We start from the raw sequence: 26,288 nt of genomic DNA, 5'->3' as shown, positions 1-26,288 counted from the left end.
ACACCTACAGATGGGATTTTAAAATAATAAATCTGGCCAAAAGCAGTCTAAGATTGAGAATAACTTCAACTACTGGAACACAAAAAGTAAGCTAAAATATTAGGTAAATGAACTGCACCAAAAGCCAAAACATTGTTTTCTTAAGTCTTTAGTACAGGTCCTACAAAAACAGTTGCAAAAAATGCCTGGCAGAAGCGTAACACTCTCGGCTACAGGAGACCTTCGCACGTGCATGGCAGTGCAGTTCCCAACACAACTGAGGAGCTGCCTGGGTTCTTCAGTCCAAAGCTTACATACTTAGGTAAATAATGAACTCACTGATCTAGATTATAATACTTCTACCCACGCTGAGGTTTTATTTATGACCCTCCTGAAGCCAATTTAACTAAAATATCATACTCTCTTTTTTTCATGGCATCAATGAGTGTATGGTAAAAAGATTAAACTATGAAGGAGATAAAAATTGGAGAGGTCTCAAAGATTCTCACCGAGGAGCCACTAGTTCTGATGCAGGCGTAGCTCAGTTAAAAATGGAGGTTTGGGATATCCCTGCACCATTTAGTCCAGCCTTTGAACTCAGATGGATTGCCTAATAAGGGAGACCTCTTAAAGAAAGGTAACAGGCAAAGGAAATTTGATCTGAGCTAAAACTCTAAAACGTTCTGGAGGTTGTTGCTTCCTGGGGAGAAAGAGGGCTCTCCCTCACCCCAGCAGCCTGACAGCTATCCATCTACCCACAGAGGGACTTACCCCAGCCATGCTGAAGTCTTCAGAATTGCAGCGCAAGCTTTTTTCAAGCTGAGCACCACTTGTCAAAAATCCAACACAGGAATGTTAATAAGCAGCATGGGAGTCTTTCAGTAACAGCAGAGCAAATACCTAGTACTTGTAAAAATGCAAGCATCCCTCTCATCTTTAATCACCTATATTTTGAAAAGCTAGATTGGAGATCTCCATTTAAAAAATATCTCCAAGAGACTTATGCATCCCACACCACCATTCTGGGTCTTGCACAAATAAGTCCATAACACAATGAGGTACTGAGAGCTCAGGAAGAAAAGTCACGAACAAAAATGGTTACAACACATGCCCCAAGAAACAATTAAAGCCATCAGCAAGAAAACACAGAGAGAGGTTCACTCCATCTGGTTTGCACCCTCAGAAGCAGTCTCCTTAAAAACGTTCTCAAACTCACCATCCAGTCAAAAGGAGGCAAATTTAGGAATTTAAACTGGACATCAAGATCTCCCTTGGGAAGACACCTATTGCTTTCTGTTGGCAATATAGAGGAATGTAAGTACTTAATCTTGAAGGAGTGCACACATTGCTCATTTGCAACTTTATACGAGAAACTTTTACCTTGTCAGGTGCTGCTAGAAACTTATTTCCTACTATCATTATTACATTTAAGGCTTTAGAGTTGCAGAAAAAAAGTAGCAGACACACATACATCTAAAATTATCTACATAGAGCCATCTTAAAGGTAAATAAACCAACAAACTAATATTACAAGAAATGCCAGAGGAGAAGGGAAAGATTTTTCAAAAGAAATTACCGTTTTTTTAAAACAATTCTGCATTTTGCCATTTTGAAAGTGCCCTGCCAATCACGAGTCCTTTTGTAATACGAATTGTATATAATTGTAATACGACTTGTAATACGATTGTACACTGAAAGCATAGTCAAAGGGATAAAAGCAAATAGATGACCATAATAAACAGATGACCATGTTCACCCAAGTTAAAATGAGGTCAAGTTAGAAAGTTTAAAACATTCCAAATAAAACAATGTGTTCTACATAGTTGTTGGTAGGCCGGAACTCAAGACAATCCAAGGCCTAAGTAAGATCTTTGCACTCCATAAAAGCATGGATGCTGCTCTGATTCCTTTCCTCCTAGCACATTCAATACCTGATCCAGTTCTCCCTTGAAAATAAATCGGAAACCATGCCATAATATCATAATACACTCCCTGACTGGAGAGACTGTACAAAATCAATCTCTGCATTACATCCTTAAAGGAGAACATAATTCCTTTCATCTGTGGTTTACCATTACTTGAAGTTCCTCTAAGCTAAGGAAAGACATTATTTATTGGCAAGTACATAGAATTAATTACAGAATAAAACCACATTTAACCTATCCTGTTCCTCAAACAGCATCATGGAAATAAAACTGATAAAATGCAGTACATTGATACAAGAGGACTGCACAGCTTAGAGATTCACCACCAGCTACACAAGAATAAGCTCCAGCTCAGTTCAGGCACAAGTGACCTAGAGAAGTGGGAAATTATAAAATATTAAACAAATCTTCCAGGCTTGGCTTGTGTGGGAAACTTGCAAATCTCTCTTGAACTTTTTATTTCCAGATTGCTGGTATGAATTCAAGTTAAGTCAGCGAAACAAACAAAACAAATTTAAGAGATGAATACGACATGGTTTCAGGCCAATTCCAAACCACATCCCATTACAGTACAATCTAGAGGGCTTGTAGAAGCCAGTGGAAAACCTCTACTGGCTTCAAAGCAGAAACTCTAGAGACCACAGACAGCCACCCAACTGGAAAAGAATAGTTTGAGACATACTGGGCGCCATGGGCAAGCAGGCTGGTGCTCATCAAGAAACTCTTATTTGCATCCTTGCTACTGCCTGAGTCAGTATCTTCAGAAACTTACATTTCTCTGTGCTTCTTTCATCTCTTTTTTGTTGTTGTTGTTCTTACTTCTTCCTAAAAGTTCAGGGTTTTTTTGGCATAATGGTTGGGCTCCACTGCGGTTTCACTTCGTTTTAGTTTACACAAAACCTGCCACAGTGAGGTCCCAGTCTTGCCTGGGCACTTTGACTACAGTGTAATTAATTTACAACTATAACTAATAATTGGAATTATCAGTGGCTCTTTATACCAAGAGCCAACACAGTGTAAGCAACCAACTGCTGTCAGATATCCTTTATCCATGTATGGTATAGCCATGTCTGCTATATGCATAAGAAAATCAAAGCACTGGATTCACTGAACCCAGCTCTCCTCTTTGCATTAGTTTTATATTGACATTTACTGCAATGATATAATATCTGTTCGGGGAATTATAAGCAAAAAATCACACCAGTCATTTTTTCACCTCATTTATGTTAGGACACATGGCAGTGTAGAGTCTGCCCATTCAGAACAACCTGAAACCAGAAAGGATTCCCTTTGGGAAAATCTTGAAGACATTCAAGAAGGTAGAGTTTCATTATCCCAAAGTGAGTCTCTGAACAAACCTGTTTGACCCAGCAGTGATACAAAACACAGTTACATGAAACACACATACAATGACAAAAAGCGGCAAGTCAAACTCCTCAGAAGGACCACAAGAAATGTGACTGCGATCCCTAAGAAGAAGGACTGGGTCCCAGTAAATAAAAGAGCAAATGCAGCATGGTTAAACTTTAATTATATTTGGCTCCCTCAAAACAGATGCTCACAGACAGATTTCTGTTTCACCCACTAATGACTGTCATACACAATCATGTCACTGGTTTCAGAGGGCTGCAGGGTTTATATGCTTGCAGGCAAAACTGACAAGATACAACTAAAGAATATTCACAAAATCCAACACCCTGCATAGTCCAACAGGGATATTCAGATACTGCAATGGAGATAAGAGAACCAGACTGTGCCATGCTGTTTCAGGAAGAGGAATAATCGTCAGACTGTGCTGGTGCCTGTTACAGCTCCTCCTGACTGTGGCTTGGGAAGCCACAGTGTGCTCCTCCTCTTCACTATCTGGTCTGGGTTTCTGGATCATCACATACTGCTGAAAGGATACCAGGAGGTAGTGGTACGAGAAGACAAACACAGATAGGCAGGGGGACAGAAGGAAGAGGTACATCACAAATATGTGCAGGGGAAGGCAATCTGTTGGAGAGGCTTATATTCCTTGTGTACTTCACATTGGCCCACAGTAACCCCCCTCCCAAGAAATTTAAGAGAGTCTTTCTCATTACTTCAGATATGAGCCCCATAAGATTTTACAATGGGCCTTGGTCAGCTTCAACTTTCTGCTGCCAGATCTAAAAAGAATGAGATGGGAAATGAATACTCATTCCTTAGTCCAAGGCCGTGTTTCTCAAGCTTGGGTCTTCCCAGATTAGATGAGAACATATCAAAATGGAGCTCGAGTCTGGAGTTATGCAGCACTGCTGTCATGAACCTTGTTTCATCCAGTTTTATCAAGAGCAGCTTCTTTTTCTTACAGCTTAAGTAGGGAAGAAAGAGAGAAGAGAAAAAAACCTTCTGCCCCTCACCCTCACTTCTGGGGGTGGACAGAGCCTCAGTGTGAGAAAAGGGACTAACACACCACCCCCCACATACACACAAGGGACACTACTGATGTTAAACATGTTCTTCATACTCCAAGTAGGGATCCCAGGCTGTGTATTGCAGCTCTGCCCACAGCAGCATTTTCCTTCCCACAAGGCACTAAATTACCCCCAACACTGATAGGACAACACCAGTGCCACCATCTCCAAGGTGAAAGCAGAGCCTGGATTTTGCATGCCAGCCCGAGATAGAAGAGTTTTTCACTAGCTTGCCCAAGCCATAGCAGAAGAGTTAGCTTCTACTTCTCTCCTTCCATTAGGACCCATTTCCCTCTACAGTCCCACTGTGCAGGCACCACTTGTGTTTCCACAAAGGGAAAGTGCTTGCTCTTTGAGGAGCTGCAGAAAAGCTGAGGTTCTGCTTTGAAAATACCATCAGTACCCCTTGTCATAGATACCCACACTCCCTGTAAATCTGACCAATACCCATCCTTTCTGCTTCAAGCTCCTTACAGTTGTACCATAAGAAAAAAGAAGGAACGTTAACAATTCATCCAAGTCTTGCTGACCTGATGGAGAAAAAGAAAAAAAAAGGGGAAAAAAGGTTTCTAGAAAGCATTAGAGTACGTGACTCATTACTGAGGAAATATCATTGGGTCACGTCTGCCTTCAGAATGAACTGGCACCTTTCAATGAAAAGTACAGTACATATTGTGTCAAGAAAATCCTTATCTATTACTTGGAACCAAGCCCTGGCTGCCAATTGATCTTGGCCTACGAAGGCTCCAAATGAGATGGGCTTTGAGCAAGAATCTACTCACATGCAGAGAACAGCAGCAAAACCAGCCAGTCACGACTTGTATCACAACAAGATCTGTGTTACAAATCTGATTATTTGCACAATGAAGCAGGAAAAAAAGGAAAAGTGGAACTAACTTTCTTTATGGACGTTAATCCTTCCCTCTGATTCATATGTTAAGTTCCTTCTTGCCTTATCTTGTCTGTTTTGATTGTAAGCTCTTCGGGGTTTTCAGCACTTGTTCAGTGTCCACCACAAAACCAGCTGATGAATCTCTGAAGGATTACCAGTGTTCAGCTCACCTCTAACTCCAAAGCTGCCTTGATCCGTAACGGACTAGTGATATTCTGATGTTAATTTTTAATTGTTCTTGTCTATAGCTTGTTTCACCAGTCCTAATGAACCAGTGGCTTCACAACACTGAACAAACTCAAAATCTAGCAAGCTGTTCTCCTACTTCTGTTAGAGGAATAACTCCTATGAATTTTTTTTCTTCAGATCAGCCAAAGGCTGATGTTGAACACTTTTCACCAAGAGGCTAAAATACAAGGGCGTGCTCATTCTTCTGTTCAGAAGACACCATGTATGGGCTACAGCAGGGGAAAGGTCCTTATTACAAAAGGTAATTGCCTCATGTCAGTTCTTTGCACCGTTGCCTTCTTTGGGGTTAAGCTAGAGGAAAAATAAAATGGCCATTCCCCAAAAGACTTGTGCCAGAGCGAACAGCTTTACAATCAAGCAGTGAAGACTGGCAGACATAGCTAGTATCATCCAAGTTATTCAGGTTGGGTGTGCTGAAAAAAATCAAACTGAGGGACCAGAGCAAAGACTGTGTGCAGTTTTGGGTGCCTCAATATAAGAAGGTGTGTCCAGAGGAGGGCAACCAAGATGGTGAAAAGTCTCAAGGGCAAGACTTAAGAGGAGCAGCTGAGGTCACTTGGTTTGTTCAGCTTGGAGAAGAAAAGGCTGAGGGGTGCCCCCATCGCAGGCTACAACTTCCTCAAGAGGGGCAGCGGAGGGGGAGGTGCTGATCTCCTCCCTCTGGTGACCAGCGATAGGACATGAGTAAATGGAATGAAGCTGTGTTAGGGGAAGTTCAGACTGGACATTAGGAAAAGGTTCTTCACTAAGTGGGTGGTCGGTCGCTGGAACAGGCTGCCCAGGGAAGTGGTCAGGGCACCAAGCCTGTCAGAGTTCAAGTTGCGTCTGGACGATGCTCTTAGTCATATGGTTTAGTGTCAGGTAGTCCTGCAAGAGGCAGGGAGTTGGACTCGATGATCCTTATGGGTCCCTTCCAACTTGAGATTGATTCTATGATTCTATTATTTGCACTTCAGTCACATTTCATCTTGTATCCTTTCTCCTATCTCACTCTCATCTCTCCTTCTCTGCTCCCATTACACTTCTATTTTCCCTCATTTTTTTCATCAAGCTCTATTTCCCCTCTTATCACTCCAATTCCTCTACTTAATACCTGTTCTCCTGCCTTTGATCCATCTCAATTACTCAGACCATGAGCGATTTTGGTCAAAGGCGGCCTGGCATTCTGGCGCTGAAAAGTGCACAGCTGATCCCTGTTGATCTCTAGTTATGACAGTAGAAAAAGCAAGAAAATGCAGCATTGGCATCATCCAACTGTATTTGGGCATCTAGAGACAGAACAAGATGAACCAAGTATGAGTTGACAGCCTTACAATATTATCTCATCCATATTATTTTCATTTTAGGCCTTCTTTAAAGCTTGTAATTTAGATGCCATGTTTCTTTCCTTTGTAGAAATGCAAATGAGATATTTTGCGCATGAAAAGTTTGACATGGGTGGAGTGAATTATAGGGATATTGGTGTACTCTACTTTCTCAAAAGGTTACTGTGATCTTTTGTTGATTAAGAGACATGATGTTACTAAGATAATGCTTCAGTTGCTTTAACAACATCTCTCAGTGAAAAATCAAACATTTTTACACAAAGTGCTGAATAAGATAAGCAAAGGATACTTGTCATGTCAAAGCAGGAGGTCTATGACCTTAATGATGCTTCATTGTATCATAGTATAAATGTAAATGCTTGACTTATGCAACACCAATGCACTAGTCTTCACCGCTCAGAAATGAATAAGCATGAAAGGCACGTTTAAGAAAGTTTCTTCCAGGTGATACCCTTTACATTTGCTGGCCGTCTTGTTCTGTTAAGTGAAAAAGGTATGAAGGAAAAGAAGCTACCAGCAAGACTAAATGTAATTTTAATAAAAAATGAACTGCTATTTTGTATCATTATTTCAGAAGAATTCAATCTGCCTATTTTTGCCATAAAGATACTGAAAGTGAAAAGAAATTAATCTAAACAAGACCAATGCTAACTGGACCCAAACCACTCCAAGCATATCTGACATATAACATAGAGGTGCTGACTTCAGTTCAAGGCGATAGCCACCTCTTTTTAGATACCCTCATTCGTGTCCCACACATGAGCTTTTTCTACCCTCTCCAAAGACATGGAGCCAGCACAAACATACAATTTCTGTCCTCAGGACTGATGCATCTGTTGAAAACATGCCAGACAACCTCAGCTTTCACCTAGCCAACTACAAACTCCCACTGGTTAACTTGAACTTGCTGCTCAGAGGACTTGATTTAAAAATGGAGTGGAGTAAGGAGGTGCAGAAAACCTACAAACAATTATCATTTGATCAGAGAACGCCTGGAAAGGGGAAAAAAAATCTTTATCCCATCTTGACATACATGTATGAAGACAACTGTAATTTCAGTGACACGGTGAAAAATCTAAACAGACTAAAAACCTGAAATGGAGTCTTTGTAATGAATCAGTGCATAAAAGCTGGATCTAAATGCATGTTTTTGAAATTCAGATCTGAAAGCAGATGCGTACACAATAGCACGAGACTGTTTTTATCTCAGTTACAAAAAATGCCGCACTGATAGAAGAGGAGGGGGATATCGGCAGGTAGTTGAGAATGGATGTGCTGCCCTTTCCCACTGACAGAGCTGACTTGGGTGCTCATGAGAACTGCCTGACAATTGAACAAAGAAGCATTTGAACTCAGACTGCTTCAGTGAAAGAAAGTTTGCACACAGAAGGATATCCACAAAGCAACTACGCTTTACTGTCAGCTTCACTGACTTGAGAGCTCCTTCGCATCGCTGCTGAGGTGAGAGCATTGAAACTTAAGGACTAACAGGATTTACCAGCACTGTTAGCAGCTTTCAGAGTTGTCCTCTGGTTATCCCATACAGTTATTTAAACTAATTAATCTCCATTTTTTATTGATTGTTCTTTATTTGTTTGGTTTTACCCCTAATTTGAAGGACATTGAAGAGGGCTGGCCAAAACGAGAGGCACCCAGGATGATATTAGGCTCCTGTGTAACCCAGTTCATTGTTTAGAAGAAAAAGGTGCAGCTACCTGACATGCAGCAGCTGGACAATAAACAGCCAGTGACTATGGAGTACATTTTGGGAGGATCACTGGCAGGTCAACAGCTTTCACACATATACGGGTACATGTATGGCAATACATATGCACTAGTTTTCTCCACAGATGTGGAGAAAAAGGCTAAAATTCCTTGAAAACTGTGTTCAGTGGGTTGAATATTCCCATACCTGTGATTTGAAAATGTTTCATTTTATTACTCTAACTCTAGAGACTAATAATTCTAGTTAAATATCAGGATCCCACAGGAACTATGAAGATAAATAAAAAGGTCTTGATCAAAACCCAAGGATAAAGGGATGGGAGAAGGGGAAAGACGGTAATGAGACAGAACTACAACTAGAAGATTACAGGCATCAGCAGTCCAGCCATTGCCCAGTATTTTGCCGACTTTAAAAAAGGATGGTTTTCAGAAGGTATTCCAGGAAAAAACAATAAAGTGGCTTTGCTGTATGTGAGAAACTACATGCAAGGTTGAGGGGATATATGGGAAAAGGCATCTCTGAAATCTAAAAAGTGGATAATGGAAGAGGTCATTGTAGGCCAGCTGGAATTAGCAGACGAGATTTTGAAAGGAAATACAAAATGATGGATGAGATGGTTGGCACAAGGCTTTATTTATGATATAAATGGTCCTCATTGGAAAGCAGGAAACTAACTGAGACAGACAAGGGAAAGGCCAGAGATTAAGAAAAAAACCAATAGCTTGTTTCTTTGGTTAATCATTTCAAGTTTCCAAATCTTCATAGCACTCCCAGTTTGCTCTGCATCCAGCCAAAGAGCAGAGTACTCATCAGTCACTTATTTCCTCAGCTTGTATTTTAGCCTCCACAGGTCTGTACAAGGCTAATTTGCCTTTTACTGCCATTGCTGAGCAGTTTGTGGGCACTGCACTCACATCTGCTTGTGATTCCTGCATCTTTTTTTCCAACTCTACTATGTGTCTCAGGGACATGATAATTTTAAGACATGCATTGTTTTCCCTTGGATCTACATACGTCACGCAGGCAAGGCGTGTGTTTATTCCCACCGATGCTTTACAGCTGCCCTCAGCATCAAGCCCTCAATACACGTACGCAGAGATGCAGACTCGAGGAGTCCCTTAAACAACATGTGGGAGCGACTGTATCGCAAGCACCCGTTCTCCTGGGCTCCCCTTTTGCTCTTCAGATAAAGGCACTTCTTTTGCTCTGGCAGACAAGGGCAGCTGTGCTGGTGGGCAGCGGGAGATGGAGAGCAGAAGAGCAGTGCAACCCTCCACCCACTCCTCCTTCCCCACACGCTGCTCAGCGCTCAGGGGCCGCTGCCCTGCCCGGGACGTACGAACAGGGAACCGTCTGCTCCTGCACACTGGCGATACGGCCAGGGCTAACCCTGTCCTTACGTGGCAATAAGGTCAGGCATCCTGTTGCTGCGGGGCTTTCCCGGGCAGGGAGGAAAGCGTGCACGGGCTCCCACTGGTAGGCATCAGGTTTACGTGATGTGAATGCACATATGCCCTTACCGCTGTTTTGCCTCCTGCCTTTTAACGGCAATTGTTCCCATCAGCCTGTCTCTTTGCGAATTTGTCACGCTTTCCAAGGAACAGATTTGGAGGCTATTTAGTGGCTTCTGTGAAATAGATTAAAAAAAAAAAGCCAATTCTGGAGAAGTCAGGGTTTTGCTGATGGTTCCCACAACATAAATCCATTGCTGGGTTTGGGCAGCATTGCCCACAGTTGAATTTGGACCTACAAAAATTAATGTAGCCCAGATAGTGTATGGAATAAATGCTCCTACAGCAAAAATGGTAGCACATTTGAAAGACGAATGGGAGTTGTGCGGCTGGAAGCATTAGTTCCAGCAATCCCCAGACTCACAAAAGCAAGTCTGCTTTATGATTATTTGGAAAAACAGGAGGAAAAATGTAAGTAGGAGACAAAAAAGCTCAAACATGCAGACTGCTATGTTTTGGAAGCTATAATCCGGTGCCTCCAGGGAAATGCACAGCTCTGCTACTGATGAACCAGTGGGAACTACATCAGGAGGTACCATGTCCAGGTACAGGATCCTACATAGGATGACGCTTTTAAGTTACTGAATAAATACATCCCTTAGGAATTCTAAGAGATAAGTGCCCAACTTATTTGGTACTAGCTGAGGAAGTGGGCAGGAAAGGAACAGTACCATCACACAGAGCCATGGCAAAGGAGGGCCAAACGGTGGCAGAGATACTCGAGCAATGCCACGTGCTGCTAACACTCAGAAATTAGGTGCAAGGCTGCATCAGCACGTTAAGGAATGGCAGCAGCAGCAGGGATGAAGCCTTCCAAAATGAGAGGAAACAAAGAAGCGTAAGGTGTTTCACTGCAGCTCTAAGGTCACATCCCTGAAAACACCATCCTTGTACTAGCACCCACTGGGGCCTCAGTTTATAAGTACACACAGTCATGCTGTTTCCCACATACTTCAGAAACAGACTGATAGCTGAGATCCTAAGGGGCCAGTAAGTCCCGGTGAGGAACAGGTCTGCAGAACTGACTGCAGGTCAGTCTGATTACAAAACCCCTTTGTAGCAGCCACCATACTGCAGTACATCTCCGAGAGCCAGCTGGTAAGGGGCGATCACCGATGATCAGACTGTGTAACCAATCTGCCGTGCTCAAGGGATGATTGCTCTCATCTCCAAGCCAAAAATACAGCGCCTGCCGTGAGATGCTTGTTCTGTGTGGTTCCCTCCACAGCTTTGAGGAGGAAAGTAGAGACAGAAGGAAAACCAGAGCGCAACATCCCTGTCCCCAAATACTGTGTCTGTGTGGCTTATTAGGGGCTCACCCTCCTTCTGTTTATCTGGGATTGTCCCACTTCAGCCCCTAAAACAGACCACAAATTTAAATCCTGTCGACTTTCCCAACTTACTGCTTTGTTTACAAATGGTCTACTGCCCTACTGTCAGCCATCATTTGACTTTATTAAAGATTTAGTGACTAAATACAACCACTTTCCTCCCACATTTCTGGGGATGCAATGCTGGAAGATATGAGCTCGAGCATTTGTTTCTTGGCTATCAAAGAGAAAATGTTTATATTTTCTTTTTTTTTTTCCCCTCAGTGTTTTCAAACAAAACAGGAAAGCAATATCTAATTGTTATTTCTCTAAACATTCGCTCAACTATTAATTCACTCAGCCTTTTTTAAAGTACTTGCCTACAATGCGAGATAGTTACTCATCGCTACAGAGCTATTTGTTAATAAAATCAAGGAATGAAATGGCAGCAGTGGACAAGAATCAGTATGTTCCTGCATTTGGAGAGCCACATCCCATCTTGGTACAACTTCACTCAGAGGGGAAACATGTGCTTTCATTGGGTAAGGATGTGGCCTTTACCTTAACTCTTACATTAAATGAACAGAAAGAGAGGGAAAACCTCAGGTCAAGCACTAGGTTGCAAACTGCACCGAAAGTGTTGACAGAGCTGTTTTTTACCTGTGCCTTGGTATTTTTCAAGTGACTGATTTTAAAAATAAATTGCTAACCATGCAACTGCATGAATACCGTGTTTGTCTATTCTCACGTCAGTGACTGAGAAGCTGTAAATAGGTGTGACAGCTGCAGCATCTCCTCTGTTGTCACCACTCTGCTCCTCCTGCCGACAGGTGGTGAATGGGATGGCTACTAGGACCGACAGGAGCATAGTACGATCCTCAGGCAAAGAGTGATACATGAGCTGTATTACTCTTAAATCGACACTGGGGTTTCTGTCAAAATCAGCACTCAGAGAGACGTTGCTTTTTTTGGGGGAAGAGCACACCCTGTTCTGCCAGCTGGTCAAGCTTTACTGAAATCGTGCAGCGTCTGACAGTCCCAGTTTTCCAAACTTCAGTAAGATCACCTGCTAGATTCATTTTGAAGAAAATGACACCACAGTTGTCCATCTAAATAAACAACATCAACACCGCTGTCCTCCATTTCTTTCCGGTGTTTTAAGTACATGGGCCAGACGTGTCCATCAAAGAGAAAGAACCAAAAAAAGAACCAAAAACCTCAGAGCTTGACAGTCATGAATCCAGTACCGAAAGGCAAGGCTGTAAGCTTAAAGCTGTAACTTCATCAATATCCAGAGGAACTCGAGGGATGCTCTGAGCATTACCTGCTGGGCCACCTGACTGCACACATGTGACATAAGAAGGATTTGCTGCTTTGCCTCTGCCACCCACGACCAGTTTAAGCTTCCCCACTGAGGAAGTGCCAAATTGGGAATCAGTTCTCCCTAAGACCCCTACCTCCTCCGTGGCATCACAGGGAAGCCCTGCCTACCTCTCTGCATCCTTTATTTGCAGTTGAAACTTTACATTCTTCATAAGAAGTTTTGAAGTTTATGAGAATGGAGATCATGTTAGAAGTTGAACCCAGTAAGCAGTAAGTCACTGCTGTATGTAGGATTTGGACAACAACCCTGAAATACAGCAGTAGCCTGGAGCCACCCATAGGCAACAGACACAGCCGTACTGTCTTCGGTTGCCACCCCAAGCGTGCGTGCCCATGCAGGCCCAGCCCGGACGCGCAGCAGCTCGCACTTACAGTCCTTCTCCTCCTTGGTCATGCCGTGGTCCTGCAGGGCAGAGTGCAGGCATCACAGATTATCACAGTGTTTGGGTGCAAGGTCTCATTCACGTCTCACCAAAATTGACAGTATATGCCCGACCACTGCTTATACTGTATGGTTCCAGAGATCTCTAGAATAAGTATGGAGATGCACCCATAGCCTAAATGTTATATATTTCTGTGGAGTCCAGCTGAATTACCCTCTTAGCCTATGTGCTACACAAGGTATTGAATAATTTATTTTTTAATTAAAAAAGCTAACACTAAAAATTATTGAATCTGTTTGTATCAATGAAATTATACTCTTGCTTAGGCAAGGCTAAACTTATAGCATAAAACTATGGGATTAGTTTTCTAATGGCAAAGATCAGGTGGCAAGACAAGACCAACTGTCATTTCAGAAGAGACTCTCCTAATTCCATTTATTCTCCTCTAGAACTGAATTTAAGATTTTTAGTAACTGTTAGTTTTGCCATTTCCAAAGCCGACCGTTTTAGAAATAATGAACCGGCTCCAGGGAGCTGGCCAGCATTCTCTACATCAATTCAAATCATACCATGCTGTGTGCTCAAGGAAGACATCAGAGTTTGGCCAAAACTACCTCTGCTAGCTGTCTCCCATTTCCCTTCACTTCTTCGGCATTCCCTGTGGCTTATGCTGGTACCCGCAGGCTTTGAGGAACAGCAAGGGGTTGCTATCGTGGCAGCCTAGACAGCAGCTTACATCAGCATGTTGTCTTCTGCCTTCTCCGTGCCCTCCTCTTCTGCCGGCTATGTACTGTTGCAGACCAGAGGTTGGGAGACAAATTGTTTTAGAGGCAGGATTGTTTATTTAGTCATGCAAATGCTCGTCTTTAAAGCACCATTAAGGGTATTAAGTACACTAAAGTGATAAGCAAAAGATGCACCATGAAAACCACCCATGCTGAAAATTACAGCTGGCTGGGTAAAGAAGGTTACCTGTGAAAGTATAAAGCACAGTTGTAAGAGAAGTCAGGAGGTGCATACCTCTTCTCACACTTCATAAGATTATAGGAGAAATGAGTTGCAAAACTGCCTTGGAGAACAAGGGAGAGAGAGCACAGCAATTCAATTTCTTCTGCTTCTGTTTCATGTCCGTGAGAAATGCCAGAGAATGCACCAGGAGAATAAAACATCTGCCACCCTGACAACAAATCAGTGCAGGATTTCACTGCCTTACCCATCTGCACAGTTTCACAGCATGCTCAATCAGATGGTTCAGAGACCAACACAGAATGAACCATTTCACAGCCTGGATCCCATTACAGAACAACCATTTGCCATGCCTTAACGTTAATAACCACATATTCGATAAAGTTTTCCTCCAGATCTGTGGGGGGAAAGATGTCATAGGACAGACAAAGAGAGACGAGTGTTTGAGAATGCATTTTCAATATTTTTCTCCCCAGTGACTGCTGGGCTCAGCATCTAGAGAAGGGAATTCAGAACTTTTCAAATTGAGATTGTAAGCTGCTCTGCTCGAGCTGCAAAGCAACCAAAACACAAAACAGTGCAGAAGGGGTGACATTTGCATTCCTGGGGATTTAGATTCTACATCTATCGCCACTCACTCTTTTTACTACACTTACACCTTCAGTGACTGTAGCATTTTAGTCTGTTGCTCTGTTCCACTTTCATCTCCTGTCCCTGAACAGAAGGAATATTTACTCTTTAGCTCCCATCTTCCAGATCTAACCTTAAATCTTTGTGGGATTTGGACTTGAGCTGGTGCAGCTATAGCATCTGAAATAATTTACAAAAGGTAAGCATGAAGGATATGAGAGACATAGAAATAAGATACCCAAAAAGGACAGCAGACCTGAGTTACATGCATGTATAAAATGTTCTCCTTCCAAGAGAAAAGGTGGGAGAAAATCCCTGAGAAGAGTCCAGAAAAACTTACAAGGAGGGGAAGACAGAGAGAGGAAAGGAGCAACCTAATTTATTTCAAGTGGAGCTCACTTTTAAAGAAAAGCTATTACAATACCTCAAAATGCTTTGCCACTTATTGCAGATTATCAAGGCACTTAATTATATATTTCATTTAAACAGAGGTGTAGTTCAGAGGATTACTCACACACTTTAAGCATACACTTAATTGGGGGCTGAGAGAATTTAAGTGTGATCAGCTGCTCCAAGTCCTTGGGTTCAGCTCCACTCTCAGAAATCCTTTAAAACTTTGCATTTTAACAGGTTTACTTCCTCATCAGTTCAGTTGTTACTTTTTCTCTCTGAATATACACCTTAACACCTCTACACATCAGCTAAATAGACACAGCTGTCCTTCTGCTTCCATGCAGCGACTCTGTGGGGCTGGTAGCTTTTATCAGTCCCAGAACGCAGCACATCTCGAGGCTCAGCATATCTTTCCATGTTTTGCAAATGCTCATCCAGTTGTTTTGGCAGGGAAAAAAAGCGACAGTGGAAGTCAGTGGAAGTTTGGTTTTGTTTTAGCCATGCACGGCTCATTCCTAGACTGTTCCCCCCTTCCTAACATTTGAAAGGCTTACAAGCAAAATTACAACAAACAGAACCACCTGAGGTTAAAAGATTTTTTTTTAATTTATTTTTTAAACCATTTCCAAACTGGAGATAATCTCTTTGCAAAACAAAAAGAATTGAACCTGTATCCACAGCCTACTGCAAAGAAGCATTGAGCTTTTCTGAAGCGACTGTAACATTAATGTTTTCTAATTAGCTGTTGCTTGGCAGGTTTTGTTCCTGGCAGCTACGAGGAGTGTGGAATTCAGCTTTCAGAATAGAAAGACTAAAGATTCAGCCTAAAAGTACGTGTCATTTCAAACAGCTGGTGCTGTGAGACAGACCTGAAAGCATCATGTGGGCGTGCAAGCCAGCGAGAGAAAGGGTGGGTAGCGACTACTGCTAACAGCATCAGTTCTGGCTGCCATGTACACGCTGCATGGTCATATTTGCAGGGAGAGATCTTCCATCCCATGTTGCCTCTGCTCCCCGTCATCCTTCCGAAGCTGCAGAGTGTACATTCAATAAGAGTTCAGTGCTCCTGGTCTTGGCATCACAGCTGGCCATGGGGTTTTCTCCTTTTCAGTGCTCAATGTAGGGACAGGTATTGTTCACTGCAGCACCAGAGGGTACAGGAGAGCATACCCTGGACACTCAGCACCTTCAAAACAGATGGCAAGGAGTTCACACACTTCATTCTGACCCTTTCTGTAACCAAGCGCTAACAACTTGCATATGCACTGTCAGCATCATGTTTGCTAAAGGCTTCCACTGCATTTATCCTGCTGCTACTCCACGGAAATGGAGCAACTCCTGATGTATCCACCGGCATGAGAAGTAGATCAAGCCACTGATGGGTGACACGACTATCATCAGTTTACAACCAATTTTCAAGGACCTTCCTTTCACACTTGAGTATGTATCTGCTTAAAATAACAACAAAGAGTCATCACTCTTTCAGAAGACACCTTTAAAAAATTTCACCCCTGTGAACAGTGGAAGGAGTTAACACTAATCCCATTTAGGACACTATACTCATCAAACCAAGAAGCCTGCCGAAACAACAGAGGACTCCAACAGACCTCACTAGCTTAGGGAGACAATGCAATTCATGACAGAAAATACCAAGGAAAGTAAGTCCCAGCAGAAAGACATAGCAAGCTAACAGAGCTGGTCACTGCTAAATTTACTTTGGTTGCTGTTCTAATTTTCTGCTTTCCACGTCACTGCACTTCATTTGAATGCTCTAATGTTTTCTTTGACCAATGATTTAATTTGATGGTGTACCAATCAATGGTCACCAATGGTACCAATGGTCACCAAAGCACAACGCTGCTTTACTAAATCCCATTAAACCCTTTGAATCATTTGGAGTTTTTTGGCTTTTGCCTGGTATGAGAATAAGGCTAGGAAGGTGGTGAAACTAGCTTCCTAATGGCCATCATCCATCCCATTTCCAACAAAACTTAAAACAGAACGCCCACCCCCATGTTTGCAGCTTATCAATGAACTGAGAAATTCAGCCTAGATTAGGCAAAAGCAAGCTTTACCAAAAAAAAAATCTATAACCAGTCTAGATTTTCTAGCCTATGGATTGTGAGGACCCAATACCATTGGGCTACCCAGTTGCTACCCAGAAATTCAGTTCTTATCAAGTCTGCCAAGAGCATTACTGCTCAGTATATGACAGGGCTGGGCTCTTACTGCTAAAAGAAATACCAGGCACCTGAACAAGCAAGATGTTTGGCATGAATGTAGTGCTGCTTCAGTCTTCATTCCGCTTACCTGCCATCTGTAGCTATCTTCTGTGTACAATAGGACCCCAGCTGTTCCTGCCATCAACTGTGTTGTGAAAAGCTCCCGATTTATCTTTGTAATGCATGTGAATGTGTCCATTTGCAGTCATCTTACAAACCTCCTTTCCACATTCAACAAAGATGGAAATACGTGAGATCTGCTCCCTTTGTGAACTCTGCTGAAAATCATGTAATTGATTAAAAAAAAAAAAAAAAGCACTTCACAGCATTAGTCTCACAGTTAATTGGCACATGAAACACAAAGAAATTATTTCCAGTATCTTCTAACCCTCCCTGTGCAAGGGTGCACATAACTAAACTGCACAAACACATGCATCACGTGAGCCACATCCTACTCTCCCTTCCCTACCACCCCTCTCCTACCTCATCCTCCTCTTCTAACATTCAGCAGCTCCTATGAGAAATTGGTCATGCTATTATTTGATGGAAATACTCACTCCAAAACACATAGTCTCAGCCTTCCCTGGATTAATAACATGACCAATAGTAGGTTTCCTCTTGCTCTTCTAGGAGGTTTTTCCTATGAATTGCAAAGAATTCTTGCCCCATCTGCGCCAGGCTTTGAGACATTTCATTTTAAGCAAGTGGACAGTCCTGCTGATGTTACTGGAACAATATACACATGCTCCAAGTGCAGTAAGTGCTTAAATGTTTTGCTGGATTGGAATCACTGTTTTTAGCTCTGGAATCACTGCTTTAGCAACTCTGACAGCAATTACAAGCACAATTCTGGAACAACAGCCTCCTCCAAAGTGCAGTATCACCACTTTACAAAACCAGTATGCCCAAATCTCTGCACAGTTTTCAAAAGCTTTGCTGGCACAGAAATTTCTGCTATGCAAGACTTGGAAACACAGTCTGCACTGTCACTGCACTGATAAGAAAGGTGCAGGGATTGCTCATGTCCCCCTCACTAATAAAAATCTAATGCAGTTGTGCCAAGCAGTTAGCAGAAAGACTTCTCCAGAAAATGATTCTCACCTCAACTGCTAGCAATATCCTAGATGAGGACACCACTGATTTCTGCACACAGAACAGGATTTCTGCAACATCTGGATTATGCAGCTGGTCCCTGTGGCTGTGCCATACTACAGCAAGGCATCAGGATTTAAGCTTGAACCTTAAGCATCTGAGACATCCTCAGTTAAACTCAGGTCTGCTCTTTCAGCTTCCTGATGCTTTGATTCTATTTATTATAGGTCAAGACATTCTGGAGGAATCAAAGGATGCCAGAGAAAATTACTTTAACCTTTGGAAGAAAACAGAGCTGGTAACGTAATAATGGTCAGTGCCCTGTTATGCTGTACATAAGTGAGCACTGAACTGGTCATGTAAGAGAATGCCTACATCCTCCTAGCTAACATTATTAATGTTTGATGCTATGGATCAAAGAGGTTTTGTCTTAGGTCTTAGATTATAATCAAGGCAGCTTTTGACAAGAAGAGGTTCATGCATCTTTAAATCCTGATTATCCATGTGGTTTGGCTTAGAGCTTATTTTTTGGCAATCACACTTTTTAAAGAAAAAAGTAAAGTAAATCAATCCTAAGCTTACACCAGCAATGTCAAAGCTTCCAAATGGCCACCCCATTCAGCATTGTCATGCATAGATTCTCCATGTAGAAACATGACCGAAAAGTTGGTCTCTCTCTGGAGGCAGGCAATGAATTCCGCTTTCTCAGCACATATATGGTGCACACAGGCACACACCCAAGCTCACATTGAGCAAGTAGCCTGGTTTCTGTTTTGAGCTGGTGGGAATAACCTACCAAAACCACAAATCTAAACCCTCTTCTTTTTAATACCTTCAGATTACCTAGCTGTAGAAAGAGCACACAGCTAATAAAGGCTTTGAATCTCTCTTGACCCCTGAGATGGAGAATACATAAAGAAAAAGTGGGAAAACAGATGCAGGATTATCTTGCCCTCTGGTTCCTCTGTGCTGACACAGCAGAGTACAGCAGATCCTAATTATGCATCCTCTAGCATCCAGAAATCTCATTAGAAAGGAATTAAAGGATACTGCACCTATGTCTGGGATTTCTGGAAATGCAGCAGTTCTGTTCAGGCGGCTGGGTGTCCCAAAATGCCAAATACACCCTCTGTGCACACCAGCCTTGCAGCATAGACGTGGAGAGTCCGTGTCTTCTGGAAAATATGAGTATTAAGTCAAACATGTCCTAAATGAACTCAGTTTACTGTGCGCATTCCAGTGCTTTCCAGAAGTTTAACAGCTCATAATATATGTTTCATGTGGAAGCATAGCAGCCTAGGACTTGTTATACTGACATGGTTATAGGTAGCTATAGGGTTTCTTCAAGCTACACCAAGGACCACCACCCTGTTTTGGGGAAAGTGACCTGAACTACTGCCAATGCAGTGAAAGGCTCAGAGTGACTTGGATGATCACTGACCAGACCTGGAATCCTAGAAGAGTAATACAGAACACAAAACCAATGAAATTTAAGTTATCTTTATTATTTAAATGGTTTTGCTTTCTGTACCAAACTTGTTCATTTGTTTCTTGAGCTCCTGAAGCATGTCATAGATTTTTTAATTAAAAAATCCTCAACACTACAATAGAAATTAAAGATTACAAAAATATAACTTTTAATCATTGAAAGTAAGCACAAAGAATTCAACTTATTGTATTTCAAATCCTCAGACGTTGTTTACAAAGAGCTTTTGAACATGGAGAATCAACAGACAATTCATATGTAAACTAAATAAGACAGACCAAAAAATAATCCACAGAAATGATCATGCTCCCAAGACTCTTACTAGCTTTTCCCTGTTTTTCCTTTAGCCTTCCCTAAAAGAAGAAAAGATCATTTATCTGACAATTAAAATAATATTTTTACTGTATGGAGATATACCCAATCATAAAAATATTGCAAGTTAAAGAAATCCATTCCTCATTTTTAATATGAAACAAAAATTACAGAAATCACTTAAGGAAAAGTTAAATTGCAAACATGAATCTTGAAAAACACATAACTGGCATTATGACTGCAGGTGCTGTTCAGCTCGTATCGATTTGTATCATACTGAAGACCATGACATCATTTTTTTCTTCTCTAGCTTCCCAGTTTTTCCCCACTATGCGCATCTATTTTTTCAAGTTGAATACACATTTCGACCCTGCTCCCATTAACCCAGATGCAATTTTCATTGTTGCCGTTTTTTCCATCAGAAATGCTTTAGCCAGTTGTTAAATGGATATTAATTTTAGTGTGTCAGAAGCGGGGAGGGGGACAGCTCATCACTGGGTGTCTGACAGCAAACCCCTGACCCCTGCTGAAAAGCAGTGAGTGCTCTTAGCCTGCACCCAGCGCTCAGCATGCCCCAAACCCAGGCTTTTATGCTGGAAGCGAAAGTCTCTACCTATAAGAAGAGGATATTTCTGAGGTTACCTAGACTACAAGAGCACTCTGAAATCACTGAACAACACACAGAAATGAGCCAGTCATACAGCTCGGCAGTGGCTGAACATCTTTGGCATAGTATCTTGAGGTGTACAGGATTACTTTAATTAAAATCTGGATTTAAAATAAAAAAAAAACCCTAGCTAATAGGCTTTGACTAGGTGCAAGTCATGCTTATTAGCACAACTGACCTTAACCAAAATCAATTAGAGTACCTGCAGAACAGAGGACACCCAAGCCTGCACAACCAACTACTGATGAACACACAGATGCAAAAAGGCTTATTTTAACAACAGATGTAACTGTGACAGTCAAAGCTGTTCTTCATGACACAGCTAATAAATGTGCTAGAGCTGAGATGTTCAGGTTGCTTAAGCTGGGCAGCCAAAGCCTTGTGCTGTATCTACACTCCACAGATTTGTTAGCATTACTACCTGACAATCTCCTGTTCCACAACAACAATTTTTATCAGCAAAACGTTATCCTTTCGCTGGTGTCAAATATATCATTCGGGGGGCCATTTCATTTATCTTTCTGCTGGCACATGAAATGGTTTCAGGGCCTCCAAGGCACAAACTGTCTCACAGACATCTTAAAAAGGAAGGGAGGTGCTGAATATGAAAGCTGCGGTTTATTCGTATAGCTGTGTATACCCAGTGCTCCTAGAAAGCAGGTTTCCTTGTATTCAGGTGTCTGAAGAGGTAAATATACCAATACAGTTATCCAGATGTGCAAACTCTCACCCACTGAACGTTTTAGCAAATCCACCAAAACTTTACTTAAGAGACACTGTTAACTATTGCATTACCTGGCCTTACACTTTCACCTTGCACGCTTTAGTGGAGGCCAGATGTTAAGCCTCCATAACACATTATAGTATCACCGAGGCTGAAAGTGTTAACCTAACTTACACACACCTTCTGTCTCTGTGCATACATCACAGGGGCTCTAAGGTACAGATCATTTACGCTGTCTCACAAGACATCTAGCAAAGCCGACTTGGGTCCACAATGAGCGGTGCAAAGGTGTTATAAGAATACACAAAAGCAACTTATAGGAACATAAATAGTCTACAGTATCCTGTAGAAACTAAATTAACTTGAGAGGTAACCATTGCTTTTACGCCATTAAGCATCTCAGTTTAGGCATTACCTATTTTGGTATAAAGTATTCATGCACCTGGTATTCATCAGGTAAAATGCAAGCCCTATTGTATGTCACAAGTATGTTAGTAAGTGGGATGGCAGAGCATCTTTAAATGCGGTTAGGAGCAGGGAGCACAGGTCAATAATTCTATTCTGCTCTCACATATCCCATATTAAAGGTCATCTCAATGGACCACATCACCAGAGATGATACAGAGGTGATTCAAAATAAGACGAAAAGATGCAGCAGGGAAAAGAAAGGTGAGAAAAGCAATACCTAAGTTAGCAGAGTGACACTGGGGGGTTAAATGCCACTGTGGTGACAGGAATGGAAAGGGTCACCCAGTTCAGAAAGAAAGGTACAAGAGGCCCGTGACAGGGGAGTAACAGAGGTAAGTGTAGCATCCACTGTACACAGCGACCTAACAACTGGATTCGTTTCCTTCAGTAGAAGAGGAGCCCAAGAAATCCTCTCCTACAGCTCATAAGAGGTTAATTACACAAATACCCCCCGGAGGACTCACTCACGTGCCCCGTGAAACAGATGCTGTGCAGACCTGGTGAGCCCCATGCCCCCGCTGGGAGAGACACCCGGGAGCCCCGGCTGCCTCCCGCCTTCCCCTCACCACCCCAAGGGCTTCGTGGCACAGACAGGTCCAAGGTATTCAATCCTTTCTTCCCAAGGCGTATCGGGCAAGAGGAGGGATTGCATGTAACCGTACCCCAGTCTTGTGCAGCTGGTCCCTATCCCCGTGCTGCTGGGTGGTGTCTAGAAGGGGAAGGGGGAAACACGACAAATGCTTCTACCTCTTCTGCCTCAGGGAGAGCAGATCTGTACCCGTGTCCAGGGAGGGCTAACCTCGCTTCATAGATAGCCTTCCCCGCTGCGAGATTTTAACATAAATACTTTTCTTCCTTAAAAATATGTTGCCTAAGGAAAGGCAGATTCCCCAAATTCACCAACATAACACTGAAAGAAATTATTCTTTGTCACTTGTCGTGACAAAGGAAAATAATAAACCAACTCCAGAGGATCAGGAAGAAATGCACATAATTCACTGTAAATTGTTGCATTAGTAACCTTAGTAAGCATAAGACATATTTGTACAGGGAACTTTTCTGAGGGGACTAAAGCACCCAGCTTTGTGAATCTTCCAATGAACAGAATTAGGGTAGAAGATATGTGGAATATGGGACAGCAAGAATAAGGGAGAGTATACAAAGGGCAAGGGCGGCACCAGTCCCAGCTTCAGCACACACCACTGATTACTGGTAAAACCTGCCGCTGTGCTGCACCTCTGCTTCTGTGCAACAGGAGCATCCCACTTCAGCTCAGTGCTTAGGGAACAAAAGATGGACACAGGGAGCTCACTGATCGTGCTGCAAAGGACCACAGGAAAATGATCTGACACATACAAAATTTCCTTTGAATACTCCAGTTCCCAGGAAGACCTCAAATCGGTAGAAATGATGCTTTCCTCCTCCCCATTGTGGTCTTCCTTAAAAAAATTCTTCTTGGAAATACCTCCAAATGGAAGAGATTCTTGGACAGCCCACTGCTACAGAAAGGCAGAGCCTGACACCCTCTCAGAAGTAGACTTTAAGGAGGGGAACAAGAGAAAACAGCCATTGCATTAATGAAACAGAACAATGCAGCAAGGATCATATTTGGTTTCCACCACCCACCTCCAGCTGAAGTCAGTGCTCAGGCAGCACCCGTGCAGAAAGGCCTCCCTGGCCCCTACTTCACCTCTAAATAGTGGGTGATGTTTTTTGGCAAAAGCTTAAACTCAGATCGAAATCATTCTTCAAAAAAACCAATTACATTGTACATACAGTTAGGTATCCGCATGAATAGAAGAAATTATCCTGGAAAAATATGAAATGGATGTTTAGTGTGTGTGACTTTTTCTGAAGCATAGCACCGTGTCTGTTTGAAAACCTCATTCACCTGGATTCACCAAGATGATCTGTGGCTTTGGGTGCGTTATAGCCATTACATACTTCTCGGTATACTAAACATCAATACATTGAGCACCAATACCCATGATCATGCCTCAGGCTGAAATCCAGAACTGAGCTGCAATTTAAACAATTTGTTCATGCAGGCAGAAGAGTATTTCTATACACGCCAAGCTAGATCCCGTGTGCAAAGGCAACAACTTACACAAACACAGATGCATGTACAAACGCAGTGCGGAAGGGAGGAAAAGAAACGAAAAATCACATCTCCGATTTCTGTTTACAGTCTGCCTTCGAAGGAAGGAGAGATGCCGCCTCCCCCTCCCCAGCCTGAAGGCGGTGTAACCACACCAGAGAAAGCCGGACAGCCGGAGAGAGCGGCCGCGGCCGGGCTGGGGCCCCGCTGCGCGGCGCTAACAGGTGCTGCGCCCCGACCTGCGCCCGGCAACTTCTCCTCAGGCAGCGCCCGAGTTCCGGCCGGTCCCTCTGTCCCCGTTTTCCTCCTCTTTCCCTTGTTCTCCTCTTTCCCCTCGCCCCCGCCCCAAGCCGCGGCGCCGCCCGCCTTCACCGCCGCGCCGACGCAACTTTGGAGCGGGAGGAAACGAGCGGCGACGAGAAGGGGGATGCGCGCCCCGCCGCCGCCGCCGCTGCCCCGGGGCGACCCGTGCCGTGCCGTCCCGTCCCGTCGCGTCCCGTCCCGTCCCGTCCCGCCGCCGCGCCGCGCCCCACCTGCGCGGCCATGAAGGAGAGGTCCATGGTGCTGCCGCTGGAGCTGCCGGCGGAGCTGGCGGAGGTGCTGAGGCTGCCGCTGCCGCTGCTGCTGCTGCCGGGGGCGGGCGGGGCGCGGGGGCGCGGCGCGGGCGCCGCCTCCCCCAGCAGCGGCGGGCGCGGCCGCGGCAGCGGGACCGACACCGGTACCAGTTCCAGCTCCGGCGGCTCCCGGCGCGGCCCGGCCCGGCACAGCCCGGCGCGGCACGGCGGGCGGCTCCGCCAGGGGGCGGCGGCGGCGGCGGCGAGCGCGACCCGTCCCCGTCCCCGTCCCCGGCGCTGGGCTGGGCCCGGGCCCGCCCCCGCCCCCGCCCCCGCGGCGGGGGGAGGCTGAGGGGACCGGGAGCGGCGCCTGCCGCGGGGGGCGGCGGCCTCGCGCCGCCCTGCAGCGCGTGCGGGACAGCCCCGCCCCGCCGGCGCCCCCCGTCGCGGTCCCTCCCGGGCGGCCTCGCCTGCAGGGGCCGGAGCGGCCGGGGATCGCCCCGGAGCGGGGCCAGCGCGGGCTGAGCGAAGCTTTTCGGTTGCCTGAGCACACGGGGGCCGGAGCTTGCGTGAAAGAGCTCTGCGGCCCCCGTTCCACGCTTGGTGTCCCACTGGCAATAGGCAGGCCGGGATGCTTAGGCAGAAGAAGGTCGTGGGAGCGGCAGAGGGAGGGGAAGCCCGGACCGGGTCGTGCAGGTCGGGAGCTGATGGTGGGTGAGGGCTGAAGAGCGAAGGGAGGAGTAGTTAACACACTAAGGAGCAGGTGTAGCTCAGCTTTCACTGCATTTGCAGGTCCTTTGCGCGATGCAAACCCTCTGAGACACCTACCTGCTACATACTCGCTTTTCTTGCCCAGCTTGCAAGTCCATCAGCCTTTTTTTGAAATACTCAGCCAGCTCCTTCTCCCGCCGCAGCTGTAAAGAACTTCCAACAGTTTATTCTTACACCCTTTCATGACTTAGCTGTTACAACTTTATTTGTAACTTCTCTCTCCTCCTTGTTCCTGAATTTACCATTCAACAATTCACAATAAATATGTTTTGTCCCTTTTCTTATGCTTTCCCTTGTATCTCGTAGATACTGTTGTCACTTTGCATGAAAATTCAGTGAAGCCATGTATTGGGTGGCACTGAAAAACCTTTGACACCAACTAGAAAAGTAGAATAATAAAAATGTAAGTTCTTCTGGGTTGAATGTTTTTGTTCTGTGATTTTTATTGCCCTTCTGCCACGTACCTGTTGGTTTCACCTCCAAGGCTGAACTATTTGGCCGTGGTTTTGCTACTTCAGCCTATTACAGGGGCCCGAACCAGGGCTGGTGGGGATACGAGCATATGCCAATAGCCGAAGTACTTGGAGAATCAGCTTTCCACTGGGGTTTTAAACTCTGGAAGAAAAAATAGTAGGTACTTCATCCTGTGCACTGTGAACTGTATGCTGTTTTGTCAGTATAATGTTGCACTGTTGCAGCAGGTGAAAAGAAAATCAGCTGATTTAAATCAGTCCTTTACTTGAGTGACTATTTGTGTGCCTGCCAAAAACGCTTTTGTGTCAAG

The sequence above is a fragment of the Mycteria americana genome, chromosome 5 (assembly GCF_035582795.1).
Source record: "Mycteria americana isolate JAX WOST 10 ecotype Jacksonville Zoo and Gardens chromosome 5, USCA_MyAme_1.0, whole genome shotgun sequence".
Taxonomy (NCBI): Eukaryota; Metazoa; Chordata; class Aves; order Ciconiiformes; family Ciconiidae; genus Mycteria; species Mycteria americana.
This window is presented reverse-complemented; position numbering follows the sequence as displayed.